The 16,204-nt window shown below is 33.1% G+C and overlaps 1 protein-coding gene across 2 annotated transcripts in view; it reads right to left on the minus strand.

Moving 5' to 3' along the window:
* Positions 1–16,204, minus strand: part of Ccser1 (coiled-coil serine rich protein 1) — a 1,159,332-nt gene that overhangs the window by 389,091 nt on the left and 754,037 nt on the right. The gene's annotated exons all lie outside the window — the stretch shown is intronic.

A 16,204-nucleotide genomic window follows, 5' to 3' on the forward strand; every position in this document is an offset into this window, starting at 1 on the left:
AGGAAGGACCCTCCTTAAGTCTCTAATGCTAAGCTTCATTAAAATGAAGAAAAGTTCATCTTTCTTTTAGCAAGCCAGAAAATTGTACTTATGGCACAAGATGAAGAACCATAGAGTAATTTACCTATTAATTCATCCATAATCTTTATCTACTATGACTGGATTAATGTTATTTAGTAAAGCAATAGAGTGAAAAACTATTTATTTTTCTATAAACGTAATAAATGCTTCAATTCCTGTTATTTTTCCTGTAGTTGCTTCATGTCTTGATAGGATGATGTGAAAATTGCAAAAATTTTGATCTTACAGTACTTAATATTTCTTTTTTTCTTCTTCCTCACCTTCTGTTTTTTCTCCCTTCTTCTTTTCTCCCTCCTTACCTTTAATTATTTTACAACATATATTTATTAAATACTTGCTATAAGTCAGACATCTTGTGAGACATTGGGAATATCAAAATAAATAATAATATTCCAAGTGTAAAAGATCATTGACATAAAGGTATAGATAAAACTTAAGGAGATTGATGTCAGATATGTAAAAAAATTCCCAGATCACAAGAAAAGGCCAACTCTGCCTGGGATGGACCTTCACATAGAAGAGCATAGAGAAGAACCATTTATGAATGGTATTAGGCTGAGGAGGGAAAGGGAGACAGAAAAGGGCAGGGACCAAGAGACATCAAATGCTGGAAAGGTCTAGCTGCTCACAGCCTGGTGCCTGGATCAACAGCATTGCCTGGGAACTCATGAACAAAGCATGTACCAGAATGTACCTCAGACCAATTGAGCCACAAACTGCAATTCAATACAATTTCCAGGTGATTAATATGCACATTAAAGCTTGAGAATCACTGTTGTAAGAGTGCTAGAAAAGATGAATGGTTTCCTTAACATTTTAGTGCTTAGGATAGAACAGAGGGGGTGGGGGAAATAAGGTGAAAATTTGGCCAAATTGTGAAGTCTTTCAAAGGAAAGATTTTAGACTTCTTTAGGCAAATGCTTACTTATATAGCAGTTTGGGAGACAAAGCATAAAATTTATAAAATAGTAAAAACAGATAAAAATGAAGTTTCACGTATTCTTTAAATTTAGCCTTGTATCTGCTTTCCTTTTCTCTATCATTTAGAAATGCAATCAGGAAAAATGGAAAAGAATACATATATGTATTGGTATTTATATTTATTGCAAATATTTTTTAATATTTCACCACAAAGAAATGATAAATATTTGAGATAATGGGTATGCTAATTATCCTTATTGGATCATTACACAATGTATATTGGTATCAAACTATCATATGACACCTCATAAAATTTTACCTGTATTATGTGCCATTTAAAAATAAAGTAAAATAACTAAGTTAAAAAGCATGCTTTTTTTTCACATGGCTCTAAATAATTTAACATGGCTTTGGAAAATATAAATTTAATGTTTTTCACTATGCCATTAAGAATTTTTATTCAAGTATTTATTTATGAGGAAAATATGAATAACTAAATACCTAACTCAAACTACATGTTTGCATTGGCATGGACACATCTACCAGAAAAGAAAAGGAAAAACATGAGCTGTAAGAAAGATATAGTAGACTTAAATATTGTGTTCTAGCATTGTATTCTTCAATTAAGCAACACCTTGAAAGTGCAATAACTAAGTTATTAGTACATTGTTCTAATTAGTACATTGTTCTAAGAAAAATATAGGATAAAATTATTTCCTTTGGTCACAGCATTTATGTTTAAAAGGTTTTTCAGCGTTGTTGAAAAAAAACTATCACTTCCTATATGAAACTCATTTCTTGAAATAGTTTTTATGAAATCCTAGGAAAACAAGTATTTTCTAAGCCCATTTAAAGTAAAAACAGACATTACATTGTTGTCTCTAGAAAAGATTGTAGAATCAACCCAGTAAACCAGTTGTTTTTGTATAAACAAATGGAAGCCTGGCTTCTCAATATAGAAAATCATCAACATTTACAGAACACCTTTTAAAGATCCTAAATTCCTTTTTTAAAGGACCTAAAAATATTAAAACATTTTTGTCACAAGCATTGAATAAACCATTGCTTTGAACTCTGTAGCCCTGGACAGTGAGACTCTGCTTCTGGGAATCTTTCCCGTGATAAGATTGAGAGAAACGCCCATTCGCAGGTGGCCACTGTTAATGGGATAGATTGCAAGCCTGGCTTGGAATTTATGGGTTCAACAGTTTTGGGTCCCAACGCCAGCTGCCCAGAGGTAGCAGAAACATGGGCATGTTCATAATCTTGAGAAACAGGCTGCTGGAGCTAGAGAAGACATCCACAAGCTGCTCAGCCCCAGTTAGTCTATTCCTACTCACAACCTCACTTTGGTTTACCTTGAAGAAGTTTTCTCACAATGAATCTTTTTGCTGTTAAAACCTACATAATAAACGTGCGGAGTCTCACTATTTGTTCAGTCAGACCCCATTAGACTGCCTCCCCATCCGTCCCGCTTTTACCTATTTTTGTCTTTATTTCTTATTCTCCCTATATTTTCCAATCTACTCATTGCCCATATATGGAGAACTCTTGGCTATGCAGGTTTCTTTAACCTGAAAATTTAAGCTAGAAGAATTCTAAAGTGGCATTTGTGCTCATGATTTTTAGGATCTGGGAGTGTTTCTGAATTCCAAATGATGGGTTTCAATATCTAGTTTGTCACTTTCTTTTGGTATGCCTGCCAACAAATTCCATAATATCTCTCAATATAATCTTTATTAAAAATACACTACATGTAACAGCTCTTACATGTCTGTCTTGAAGATTAAATGAGATAGCATATGTGTAGCACATAGCAGAGGGTCAAAGTTTCTACCAAAATGATATTGACTTTTTCTTCTCCTTCTTTGTCTTCCCATCCTCCTCTTATTATTAATTTTATTATCATTATTATATACACAAAATATAAACTTATAAGGTCAATTTAAATAAAACAACTCTGTTTTTATTTTATTTACAGAATGCATATTATGTTGAGAATATTTATACAAATAAACAAAGAATATTCATTTTGACTTGGCAAGTTTTAAAATACTTTTTGCACACATATTCTCATTTGATAATTTTCTGACAATTGTTTGAGGTATGTGTTAATTTTATAATACTTTTTGGGGAAAATGGCCATTATTTATTCAATCTTTCTGTTCCTCAGTTTTCCTACCATCTATTTCTGGAAATTAAATGTTAAATGGCTTTTTTTTTTTTTTTTTGGTCCCATGTATCTTTGATGTTATTTACTTTTAAAGTCTTTCTTTTAGTGCCTCATTTTGTATATTTTCTCTAGTGGCACCTTCAACTTCATTGATCTTTCATTCTGTAGTGTCTAATCTGTTGCTCTTCTCAAACAGTGAAATTTTTATTTCACATTTTGATACTATTTTGTATTTTTCTCATCATAGTCTTACTTTTCCATAAATCCTTGACATATTTATATTTATAATGGTGTTTTGATTGTCTTTTCTATTAACTTTATAACTTGACATTTCCAGGCCTGTTTCTATAGATTGAATTGTCTCCTGGCTGTAAATTTCACTTTTCTATTTCTCCTCCAGACCAGTAATTTTATATTAGTTGACAAATGTGCATTTGCTTAGTACTAGATTTGATTGAATCCCCTTAGAGACAGTTAGAAATGGTTCTTGCAGAGGATTATGTTTCTTGTGAGTCAGACTGACTATTCTGATGTTGGTTTTAAAAACTATGAAGGTAATAAATATGAAATGGTATCTAGAGTTAATATATCACTATTACTAAGATTTGACCCTTCTGTGCCCTTTACTGAATACCCCATCTATCAGTGAAGGCTCACTACTTTGGCTATTAGGGATTCCTAAGATACCCTAGACTTGTGAGAACTCTGGGGATGCTTCTACTTCCAGTTCTCTGGCAATTACTGTTTTGCAGAAGATGTCCTTCACATTATATATGAATTTCATACTATATATGAGGAGACTACTATTCGAACAAGGACCCCAGCGCCCAAAACATAGACTGACACAGGGAACTCCCTATAAAAATACCTTCCAGTAGATTAATTGATAAAGAAAATGAGGTATATATACACAATGGAGTATTACTCAGCATTAAAAGAGAATAAATTCATGGCATTTGCTGCAGGTAAATGGATGGAGTTGGAGAATATAATGCTAAGCGAAGTAAGCCAATCCCAAAAAACCAAATGCCAGTGTCACATCTGATATAAGGATGCTGATTCATAATGGGGATGGGGAGGCATGGGAGGAATAGATGAACTTTTAGATAGGACAAAGGGGAAGGGAGAGGGGATGAGGGTAAAAAAGATGGTGGAATGAAATGGACATCATTACCCTAAGTGCATGTATGAAAACATGAATGGTGTAACTCTACTTTGTATACAATTAGAGACATGAAAAATTGTGCTCTATATATGTAATATGAATTGAATTGCATTCTGCTGTCATATTTAACTAATTAGAATAAATAAAGTTTAAAAAATTTTAAAAAATTTCTAGAGCTATTAGTCTGAGTAATTTCTCCTCTGCCCCTCCAAATCCTAGTTGCCTTGTTCTCTCCAAACTCAGATCACTGTCTTTTCAACTACAAAATTTTAAGACCATAAAATCCTATTTTAGATGTCTCTCCTTAGACCATTGCCCCCTAAAATGCCTTTGGGAAGAAATCCAGGGATTGTAACTTTCTCTTTATTTGTTCCCTTCTCTCAGGGAATAGAGTGTTTCATCTCTGTTTTTTAATGTCTGAAAATTGTTTCATATATTTAGTCCAGGTTTCTAAACATTATTGTGGTAGGAAAAATCTCACTGATATTATTCTCATGAATAAAAACAGAATTCAAAGTAAGAATTATTTTAACCTTTTTTTTTGAGGGAGAAAATTGAAACTTATGAAATTCTAAGTAAGTGACCTAAGTGCCACTTGTGGTAATTACAGAAATAAAACTTAAACCAATATTTTCAAGACTTAGATTCCTTAGTTCATCCTTTCATCCTCACTGGAGTTTCTTCAAACTCACAAAAGTCAAAATGTTTATTCATTAAGACAACACACAGTGACTAACAGTTCCTGGGTACTGGGATTTACCAAAACTTAAAAAAGAAGAAGAAGAAAAAAGAAGAAAGAAGAAGGAGAAGGAGAAGGAGAAGGAGAAGGAGAAGGAGAAGAAGAAGAAGAAGAAGAAGAAGAAGAAGAAGAAGAAGAAGAAGAGAGGGAAAAAAAAGCCTACACATGTGGCTTCCATATGGGTTACCATAGTAGAAATGACACACTATATAAACTATGTAAAAAGCTTGATCGTAATTTTAGTCACTACATTATTGAAAGACCAAACTTCGTGTTGAAAAAAAAAATGAGGTGGGGCTTCTAAAGGCAAGAATTTGGGAGCTATATATGGTCAAAGAATAATGATCTAAATGGATTATCCATTCTGTAACACTGCCTTAGGCAAGATAACATATCAGTGGATAAATCAAATGATCTAGGGTGTAGTGAGATTCAGTAGGGATTCTTAAGGTATGATTTGGGAAATGTGATGCCCTAGCTGGTATTGGGGACTTAGTCTGAGTATTATAGGAAAACTGAGTCTTTAATTTGGAAGGTCAGGTGGCTTGAATGGGGAAAGTTATTAGGGAAAATATCATCTGTGATTTGCCATCTCTACAAAAAAATTTATAGCAACCTTGATTTCTGTAGTCTCTTACTGATAGTGAATGGGTCAATTTGCTTTGAAAGATCACAATGTAATACCATCCCAATTAACCAAGCAACAATATTTAAGGCAAGGGATATTTTCAAAAGAAATATTAATCTCAAAATATTGAAATCCTTTTTCTATGTCATTTACATATATAGCACATAATTAAAATCTTTTGCATTTTTATATTTTGTATAATTTCTGCTAAAAGACATATTTAAATAATTTAGAAACAAAATGTTTTAATTCTTTTAACTAAGATAATCTGGTTCTCAGAGTTGCAGTGAAAAGACAGTCAAATTATTCATGTATATATGTTTAAATATGTATATGTATTGATTGACTCTTAAAACTTATTTAAGATTACAAAATTTTAATTGATTTAGAATCCACTTCATTATTCTTTAGTAGTATAGATATAATATTTATGCAGCATGTCTAAGGAAAATTATATTTTAAAATACTCTGGGGATATGGTTGGGAAAAATACAGTTTCCTTACTATAAATATTTTCTCACCAGAGAATATAAACTCTTTGCATTGATCAAAATTAATCACCAGAGACCAAACCAAAATGTTATAAATTGTAGGTAGGGAAAAAAATTACCCTGAAGCAAATGTTCTGCAGTGTGCTAAATTAAGATGGTTTAGAAAGGCATTAAGAAGGAAAAGCTATTAACTGAAAATATAGAATTTCCTACCAAAATCTCTCCTGCATTCAGACATTTGCATGAACAACCCAGTGATTTTGTTGGGTATGAGGTCATCTCTAGCTAAAGTATGAATGTGGGGAAAGATCTTCCTCTTTATAATGATTATATAAGTAAACCTTCCCAATTTTCTATCTGGTCATAAGGATTTCCCCTGCTACCCTGTAACATAAAGTCAGATACATACTAACCAACATCTTGGATTTGGTTGACTTATTTTTATGATATGGAAAAATATGAAATGGACAATTGGAATGGATACCTTCTATCCAGCACAGCAGAGATTACATTGGATAACTTTTCTTAAAATGGAGAAAGTAGTTATGATTTAACTATATAGAATTGTAATTAATTATTAAACACTTCAAATAACTGTGTGATTTTCTAACATTTAGCTTCACCTTTGGAGCCACTTGGAAGAACTAGAAGAAACTTTAAATAACTTATAATTCAACCTTTACATTTGACAGAAAAGGAGACTTGCACCCAGGGAAGTTGATTTATATCAGGTGGCAGTTTCAGAATTCAGACTCTGGTCATTGAGTGCCAGATCCAGAACTATCTTTGTTTAACCAAATTCTTTTAATATTTCTATCATAAATCATTGTCTTAAAAGCTGTATGACCTTTGGAGCATTCATTAACCACTTCATGTGCCACATTTCACTGCTTTAAAATTGAAATAATTTTTAAAATAAAAATCCATTATAAAGCACCAAACAGTGCTTCATCCACAGTTAACTGCAGTACAGACTGAATTTTATTAGTAGTTTAAGATCTGACTACTCATGGTACTATCCTATTTGGATAATATCCTATTTGGCTAAGATCAATTGCTACTACAGTTTTTAAAATACTTATTAAAAATAATAGGTATTGTCTGTGAACCAAGTACTGTTCTGAAAGTGTTTTACCTGTATTTGTTCTATTCTTATAATAACCTTATTAGATGTTATAACAAAATAGTTCTTTACACATTGGGCTGAAATAAAAATTACTTTCTAGTTGTTCCACTCTGTTTTTGAACTGATTTCTTGAGACAAAATAAGACACACACATTATCAGTTCTTTTTTTATTGTTAGTTTCACTTTTCAGCTATGGCATGTTACCCAATGTAATGACAGAACTGTCTATAAACCATTCTGACTGCCCTGCTCCTACCGCCAATTTCTTCATTTGCGGAAGAGAAATATACTCCTGGAGAGTGTAGATAATGTTAACTCTCTGGGTCTTGGTTTACCTATTATAAAAATGATGGTAATGAGGAGGGAGAAGAGGAAGTTGTAATGGAGCTCCATAGAGCTTTAAAACGTAACAACTATGCTACATTTTCATTTTTAAAATAGGTAGATTATTTATTATAGGTTCTTTTAATGTACCTTTCTACCTAGCATGACTTCTCAGTTAAACTGATGAAACTACTCAAGAAGTTAAGAAATTCCAAGGTTGAGCACAGCTTTCTATACACCTACTGTCAGTTTTATTGGGTCTCAAATTCAAACTTTTTAAAATTTGGACATCTAGTTTTCCTTCTATTAGCTTGCTCTGCAGCTTTATGTTTAGTATTAATTTTAATTTTTTTAATAAAAACATTCCTTGTATATATGAATATCAAAACTTAGCCTTAATTAAGATTCATTTTGTAAGTGACAGTATTGAGACGTGACAAGTTATAGGCTTACTGAGTTGACTCATGAAGTCAGTTTTCCAAAGCTGCTTAACCTAGTTGTAAACTGCAAAAATTCACTCTCACATTTAATTTCTAGTAAAGTTAACGAACATAGTTTAAGTATCTTTGAGATTCCCCTCTCTCTCTTTTATCCATTATATTTGATTTTTTTCTTACACAATATCCATTGAAATTATAAATCACCTGGGTACGGTGGTGCCATCCTGTAATCCCAGAGGCTTGACAGGCTGAGACAGGAATATCTTGAGTTCAAAGCCAGCCTTAGCAAAAGGAAAGCACTAAGCAACTCAGTGAGACCCTGTCTTTAAATAACATACAAAATGTGTCTTAGTGATCAAGTGCCCCTGAGTTCTATTGATGAGACCTCCCTCTCAAAAAAAGAAAATTAAAAAAAAATTAGAAGTCATAGATTTATAAAAAGCACATGTTGGAAAACTTTATGAAGTTCATAAGCATTTGGGTTTTAAAATATCAAAATTTGTCAAATACTATTTTATTGGTACTTTTTAGTTATACATAACATTAGGATTCATTCTGACATAATTTTAAAAGCATGGGATCTAATGTGTTCTAAGCATTCCCCAGTACTTCCCCTTTCCTCCCCTCCCCACTCTCCCTGTTCCATTTCATCTGCTCTACTGATCCTTTTGATATTTACTGTTTACTTATAGTTTATTTTTTAAATTAGTGTCTCTTGGATATACATGGTGAGATTTGCTGTGGTGTATTTATATATTTGCATGGGAAAGTTAGGCTAGATTCATTCCAGTGTCTTCCCTATCCCTTCTCTTCACTTCACTTTGTCTACTCCACTACTCAAAACACTTTTTTTCTTTTGTCAAAGTAATTCTAATTACTTCCAAAAGCCTATATCATAATATCTATGCTCCAGTCTCTGGAAATTCGGAATTACTCATCCCCCTTTCCAAAAATGAAGATATGTCATTATTTTCAGTCCACCATTCTTCATGATTAAGTTCTGTTTTTATGTGGCAAATGGAAAATCCTCACTTATTGTCTTAAGCAATATTATATCCATATCACAGTATATGTCTAATGGTACATGTATGTAAATAACAAAAATAGTTACATTTATTATCTAGACATATGTGCAAGGTACATACATGAATGAGCTTGTTTTTAATTCAGAATTACATTATGTGGCAAGTGATGTTATTAATGCCCATTTTTGTGACAGGAAAATTGAGTCCAATAGAGGTTAATTAGCTTGCCTGCAGAGGCACAGCTGAAAGGAAGTAATTTGAATATTAAGCCTAGTATCTCATTACACATCTCTTTTGGCAATTAATACATATACTAACTCCAGAAGTAATTACTACTTTTTATGTGTGTTCAGATGAATATCTAATTTGAATCAGATAAATGAGTTTAATGAATGGATGATTGAATAACTAAATGAGAAACCCTAATTCCAGAATTAAATTAACATCCAAGGAATAAAACCTAAACTATGTCACTTTTACATATTGAAGAAGTAAATGGAAGGTAACAAATTATTGGTTTTGAAATCATTTGAGATTTGGAAATAACAGTTTAAAAAAAAAGTTAAGGAAATGACATTGGGTTCCAGAGTCCTCAATTTGTTGCAAAGAAATGTGAAATTCAATTGAAATATTTCCTGGGGCAGACAAAGATTAAAAGAAAATTAATGTTACTGTATGAGCACAAATAACATTTCATAGAGTTTGTGATCACAGTTGCTCTAGGCTAACCAAAATATTAAACTAGTAGAGTACTTCCATGTCCCCAGTTTTCTAGTTGTTCTCATCTTGCTCTACTGCGTAAGTTAAATTTCTTCTGCTTCAGGGGTGTGAGTCCTCATGCATTATGATACATTTTTGCTGAATCTGGATTATTTCCAGTGTTTCTGATGTTCACAGCTGTGTGGTCAATGAAGCATATATTCAATCATGGTAAAAAAAACAGTCTAACAATGAATTTCAACATGTAAGGACAGGCTGAGCACCTATATGTGTAGCACATGATGGGTATCATGAAAGGTAATTATGTTACTATTTGAAAACCCATTTTTGATGATACCAAGCTTATTGAATTGGTTTATCTATTAAGCTATTTTATTCATACCATTGAACATAAAAAGAGAGGTTGTACTAAAGCAGTTCAAGAGAGGGTTGACTAGAATGTAGTTATTTAGCCACCATCTGTCTATCACCTCTGAGCCATCTCTTTCTATACCCATCCCCACCACCCCATGACAACAGTCTGGTTCTCTTGATAGATGCCACATCTTTCACCACAGCCCTTTGGGCTAAATGTTTATCTTGCCTGGAACTCTTTTCACCCAACTAGCTGTAGCACCAACCCTCACAATTTCTAAAGTTTTCACTTATTTCTCACCTCCTCAGTAAAGCCTAGTCAGATGTCCCTGTTTAATATTACACTCTACTGCCTACTTCATTTATAGGCAGATTTAAAATATTTAAACATATAGCACAATTTATTAGTATCATATATTATTTATCTATACATGAAATAAGGACCACAAGACAGGGATCTTTGTTTTTCTGATTTTTGAATTATCTTAATTGCTCAGATAGTACTTGGTACCTAGTAAGGGCTAAAAAAGTATTTCAATATATGTTGAATAAATAGAACATGTACTTTTAGATTGTCTATGAATTTAATGAGTTCTACCTAATTTGTACTGCACTAATTTATAGCTGAAAGTAATATCAGTGGTATTGACTTTAATGATTCTGTACAATAAATTCTAAATGACAATTGTTGGGGGCTGCCCTAAACAGGAATTGAGCATGCCCCCTTGGCCTTGGGTAATGGGGGTGTGGAACTGGCATCACATGCAGTGTGAAGCAAGTGGACCTTACCTTCGCTTGGCAAGGAAGTGCAGTTCTGGGATTGGGCGTCACCCAATGTGAGTGGGCTACACCCCCATTTCTTGTAACACAATCCCTTGCCTTATTTGGGTGGAATATTCCATCAAATGTCTTTTCCCTAATAAATTCATGGGTTCAGGGTGCACTTGCTCTCTTGCCTCCCTTGTTCCTCTTGCCCTCCAGTATGGGAGCTGACCCCTGAGGTCCCAGAGCCATCCCTGACCCCCCAAAAAGGTAATATGAGTTTGTGTGGTCTTTTTGTTGCCAGCCTAATTCATGCAGAGTGACCCTGACTCCATCTCCCACATGGGACTGGGTGATAGACAATAGGTTTCAGATACTGAGAGATGTTTCAGATGACACTGTCAATTACTTCTTGTTAAAGAGAATCTCTTGATGAAAATTCAAAAGTGGCTGAAAAAATGGTTCTATTTAACTTTTCTTCCATCTTCTTGACTGACCTAGACCGAGTCTATGTTTTCATCTTCTTTCCTATGTTCCTAGTCTTTCTTCTCTCATGGTAACCTGGGTTACAGATGTATGTTCTCTTATCAGGTCACTATTATTTGCAGAAGCCTCCACATCTGCAGTTCCTCAGAGTCCCCTTTATACAAGGAGTCCATGTAAATTGCTAACAGGGGTCCACCACTTGCCTGCTGCTACTTCTTTGTTGCCCAGTCTAGATGTCTCATGACTGACTTGTTAAATGTTTCCCATTTTCTGCTGGCTTTGCAGGATCTGTGGCCAGTTTCTCTATACCACCTCTGTTTCCTTCACTGAACCAACAGAAGGAATTTACATGCTGCTTCTTTTAGGAAAAGAGACTTACTCATTTCAAAGCAAGTAAAAAAGAAATCACTGTTGTACAAAAACATAGGTTCTTCTATACTCAAATCTTTACCACTGTTAAACATCATTGAGGGTTGCGGCAACTTAACAATGGTACCTGCCTATTCATTGCACAACAATAATGGAGATTACATGTGCAAGAGCATCACTTATTTGCAAGACTCTCTTCTAGGCTCTGGGATACAGCCATGAATAAAACAAATAACAACCTTACCCTTATGGAGTTTACAGTGTAATGATCACAATTATATCAGTTTGTGTTTTTATATTTGTAAATTTTGTGCTCAAAATCATTTTGTTATTTCACTGGAAAATGTTTATCGGGTTCCTGCTTTCATTTACATGAAAATATAGTATATTTAATGAATCTATTCTTCTAGTATCTGATTTGAGAGCAGATACCAGTAATGGACTCATAGTAGATTCATAAATGGCAAGATCTATGTGGGGAAAATTTTAGCTCCTTTCTTTTATTTACCAAATTACTAAATATTTACCAAAATATTTAGATGGGCACATTTTTAGGGATTTAGAAAAAACAAATAATCAATTATGAATTAATTAGTAATAGTAGATCCACATTTTTATTTACATTTAAAAAGCAACAAAATATGGGGAACATTTCTCTTCTTGATTAATTGCCTTTCAAATATTTATAGTAACACTTCAGTACATTGCTTGCATATGTTTAAGTGCTAGTTGTCTCTTTTATTACTTATTAATTTACTTTTTAGTTATGCATACCCTAAAACTACCAACTGGAGAGCTACCTTAAAACCAGTAACTGCTTAATATCATGAGTACATGAGCATTTCTTTGAAATTGATCTTGTGAAGAAAATATTACTTTCGCTAGTAAGATCACGTCTAACCAAACCAAAAACAACAACAATAATCCATCATCCTTTTATTCTTCAGTGTCACACATTATTTCTTCACCATTGACAACAAGTTTTTAAAAGGCTTTTTCTCATAAAATGCAGCTGTCTTTTAGAAGCATTTGAAATTCAAGTACAATAATGTCTATGTATTTTATTTTCTGAAGTTGCCATCTTTTTAATGGATGGTGCTATGGTTTGGATGATTTGAATGTGTCCCTCAGGTGTTGATCTGCTTGAAACTTATCTGCAATGTGGAAACATGAGAAGTGGTACAATCTCTAAAAGAGAAAACCTGATAGAAGGTAATTATATCATTATGGAACTACACGCAGAAGAGATTAATGTTGGGCTTATGAAGTAAATTCACTTTCACAAGAGTGAGATGTTATAAAAGACTGAGCATGGCCTGTGAATCTCTCTGGCTTTCTGTCTCACCATGTGATCTCTTCAGCATACCTCCTTGTCATTATAATATCATCCACCATGAAATCTTACCAGAGGCCGAACTGATGGCACAGTGCAGTCATGGACTTTCAGCTTTCTATGAGAGTTAAATAAGGCCTTTTTCCTTTTTAACTACTCTGACTAGGTATTTTGTTATAGCAACAGAAAACAGACTAATACACATGGCTTTTCTCACTATTCTCTTTTACTTTCTGTAGTTATGTCATTTCCTAGAATAACTAGTCCACAGACACCAATCTGGTTAATGCCAACATATTAGTTCACTCATACTTACATATAAAGAGATTTGGGTAATTTCAAGCTTTAAGCTAATGAAGTTTAAGGGACTCTTGGATATTTTGGATTTGGGCATTGAAATGACCATCATTCTTGAGATGAGAATTCTTGGTTCATACAGTGAAAAGAATTTATCCAAAGACATATAATTATATACTTTGAAAATCCATTTTCCACTTCAAGTGCTACCTTTCCACAAGATGTATCTTAGAGTACACTACTTACACATCTTCAAAGATAGTTCATCTCCTCCCAAAGTTTTTCTTGAGTCCTTAATGATAACAGGGACTTGCATATGACGCTTATTGTATATGACAACTAATAATGCTTGGGGGAGCTTCTCACAATTACTCTAAAATTTTCATCCAGAAAATCGCAGACTCAGGGAGGCCCTCATTGTCTTGAGCTTGTCACTTTTCTACTTCAGTTTCCCTCTTATTTCTTTTTTATACAGCTCAGTATCCAAAACCTATCATTTTCATCAGGCTGATGCAGAGACCTTTCAACTCTTTGACCCTTTCTTCCTCTGTTGTACTTCCCTATCAAAGCCTGAACTCTGGATATCATATACAAAAGGTATTAATGTGTAAAACAAATATTTGTTGCTGGAGAAAGAGTATTTAGGGCCACAAATTTCAAATTTTCTCTCAACATTTCTTAAAATCAATCTTTCGTACTTCAGAGATTTTGTACCAGCTGTTCTCTTCTTCTAATGTCTCTCCCTACACTCTTCATGGGATTATAAGGTTATCCCCTTGTCATTCAATTCTCTGTATAAATGTCTTGTGTCAGAGGTTTTCCATGAACATGGAATTAAAATAGACCTTGACTTGCTTACTGTTCCATCACCCAATTTCAATGATCTGCTTAGGACTTTCTATTAAAATATTTTTTTTTATTATTTTGTGTACTAGCAATTTCCTTCTACCAGAATGTGAAGTGAATGACAAAAAACACCTTGTCTGTCTTATAAAGCTATACCCCAATACTTAGAACAGTGTCTGGCACTTAATTGGATGTTCACCTTCTGATAATGTAAGTTAATAAGCTCTTTTTCTTTTTAACTCCCCCAATTTTAGGTATTTTCTTATAGTAACATAAAATTAACACAGATGGCATTGAGTAGGTGCTAAGATATTTATTAAATCAACTAAATGAATAAACTATTATAATTCTTATAAAACAGATATTATTTACCTTTTTAAATGAATATGGTATTAATATGTAGATTATGATATTTGCAGTTCAATTCATTCAGAAGAAAGAGTTCTTTTTCTTGGACAAATCAAATCATAACTCTGAGACCACATTCTTTTTCATGAAAGTTGGAAAATTGCATTTCTTTTATTATCTCTAAAATTTTGGGATTGTCTATTCATTTAGAAACTTCAATTTTAATATTTGAGCTTTGTTGTATAATCAAATTCAGCACAAGAATTTTTACTAATAAGTGTGGCTTTTGCCTATATCAAATTAGTATCTCAATGTTTTACTTTAAAAATATTCCTTAATTCTTCTAAGAGGTCTCCAAAACAATTAAGAAGTAACCAGTGGCTGTATAAGACTGCAATATTTAATGTTTCTTTTATATACTTTGTATTTTAATATTATTACTCAATACAGTGGCAAAGCTTTCTGTACATCCATTTAAAGTCCCCATTTACAAATGTAGCATTGATAATGTACAACTCCATATTGTCTGAGCAACCCTATGGAAGCCTCAATGTTAAACAAATAAATAAAACTGTGTCAAGATTCACTATCCACAAACATGTTTAATTATATCATTATCAATTTCTATATATATCAAAGCAGAAAAGGAAAATTAATGTACATGGAATCAGATTGCAAGTCAAAAGTGCACAAAGGCTTAAATTTTCATCTGACAGATCATTATTCCAGATTATAATTTAATGCTCAAACCCAAAGACCTAAGTAAAAATAAAATGACCACTTTCATTTCCCTATAGCATCTACTCCAATTTAACAGAATTTGCATCATGAATTTCTGGAAATTAGATTTCTCTAGGAAATCCATGATCACTAAAGAGAGAATGTTAAAGCTAATCCAGTATATTTTAACTCTCCCAAGCTGATATTAGCATAACATCTTTAAAAAGTCAGTTGATGTTTTAAATTCATAATTTGCTATCATAGGCTTCATTCAGACTAGTACTTTTATTCATTAGAGTATGAAGGAACTAATTAAATAAATTCCAAGGCTACATTTAGTAGGGGTTAGTCATGAGATACCAGTCCCATTAATAGATTTTGAAATTAACTCTGGATATTAACAGTAAGGATGCTATTCTTTGATTTGTGCAACTTGAAAGTATATCCATGGAAAAGGTAGGAATTCTTCTTTATGCAATAGCAATTTGAAGGTTTGAAGTTCTAGTTGCCTTCTATGCAGAGAACTAGTCAGAAAAGATTTCTTTAGTTTTAAAGTCTTCAAACCACTTTGTAGCTTTTCCAACCAGAAATATGCAAACCTGCAAGAAACTTTAAAACTCCCTGAGAACTCTCTTCTTACCCCTTCCCTGTTCATCATCACTAGTGATGCAGTTTATTTAAATAAATAAATAAATAAAAGATAAGCCAGGCACAGTGGTGCACACCTGAAACCCCAGCAATTTAGCTACTTGGGAGACTCAGGCAGGATGAACCCAAATTCAAGGCCAGCCTCAGTGAATTAATGAGGCTTTCAGCAACTTAATGAGAACCTGTCTCAAACTACAAAATATAAAG

Source organism: Ictidomys tridecemlineatus, chromosome 9, assembly GCF_052094955.1.
Source record: "Ictidomys tridecemlineatus isolate mIctTri1 chromosome 9, mIctTri1.hap1, whole genome shotgun sequence".
NCBI classification, from domain to species: domain Eukaryota; kingdom Metazoa; phylum Chordata; class Mammalia; order Rodentia; family Sciuridae; genus Ictidomys; species Ictidomys tridecemlineatus.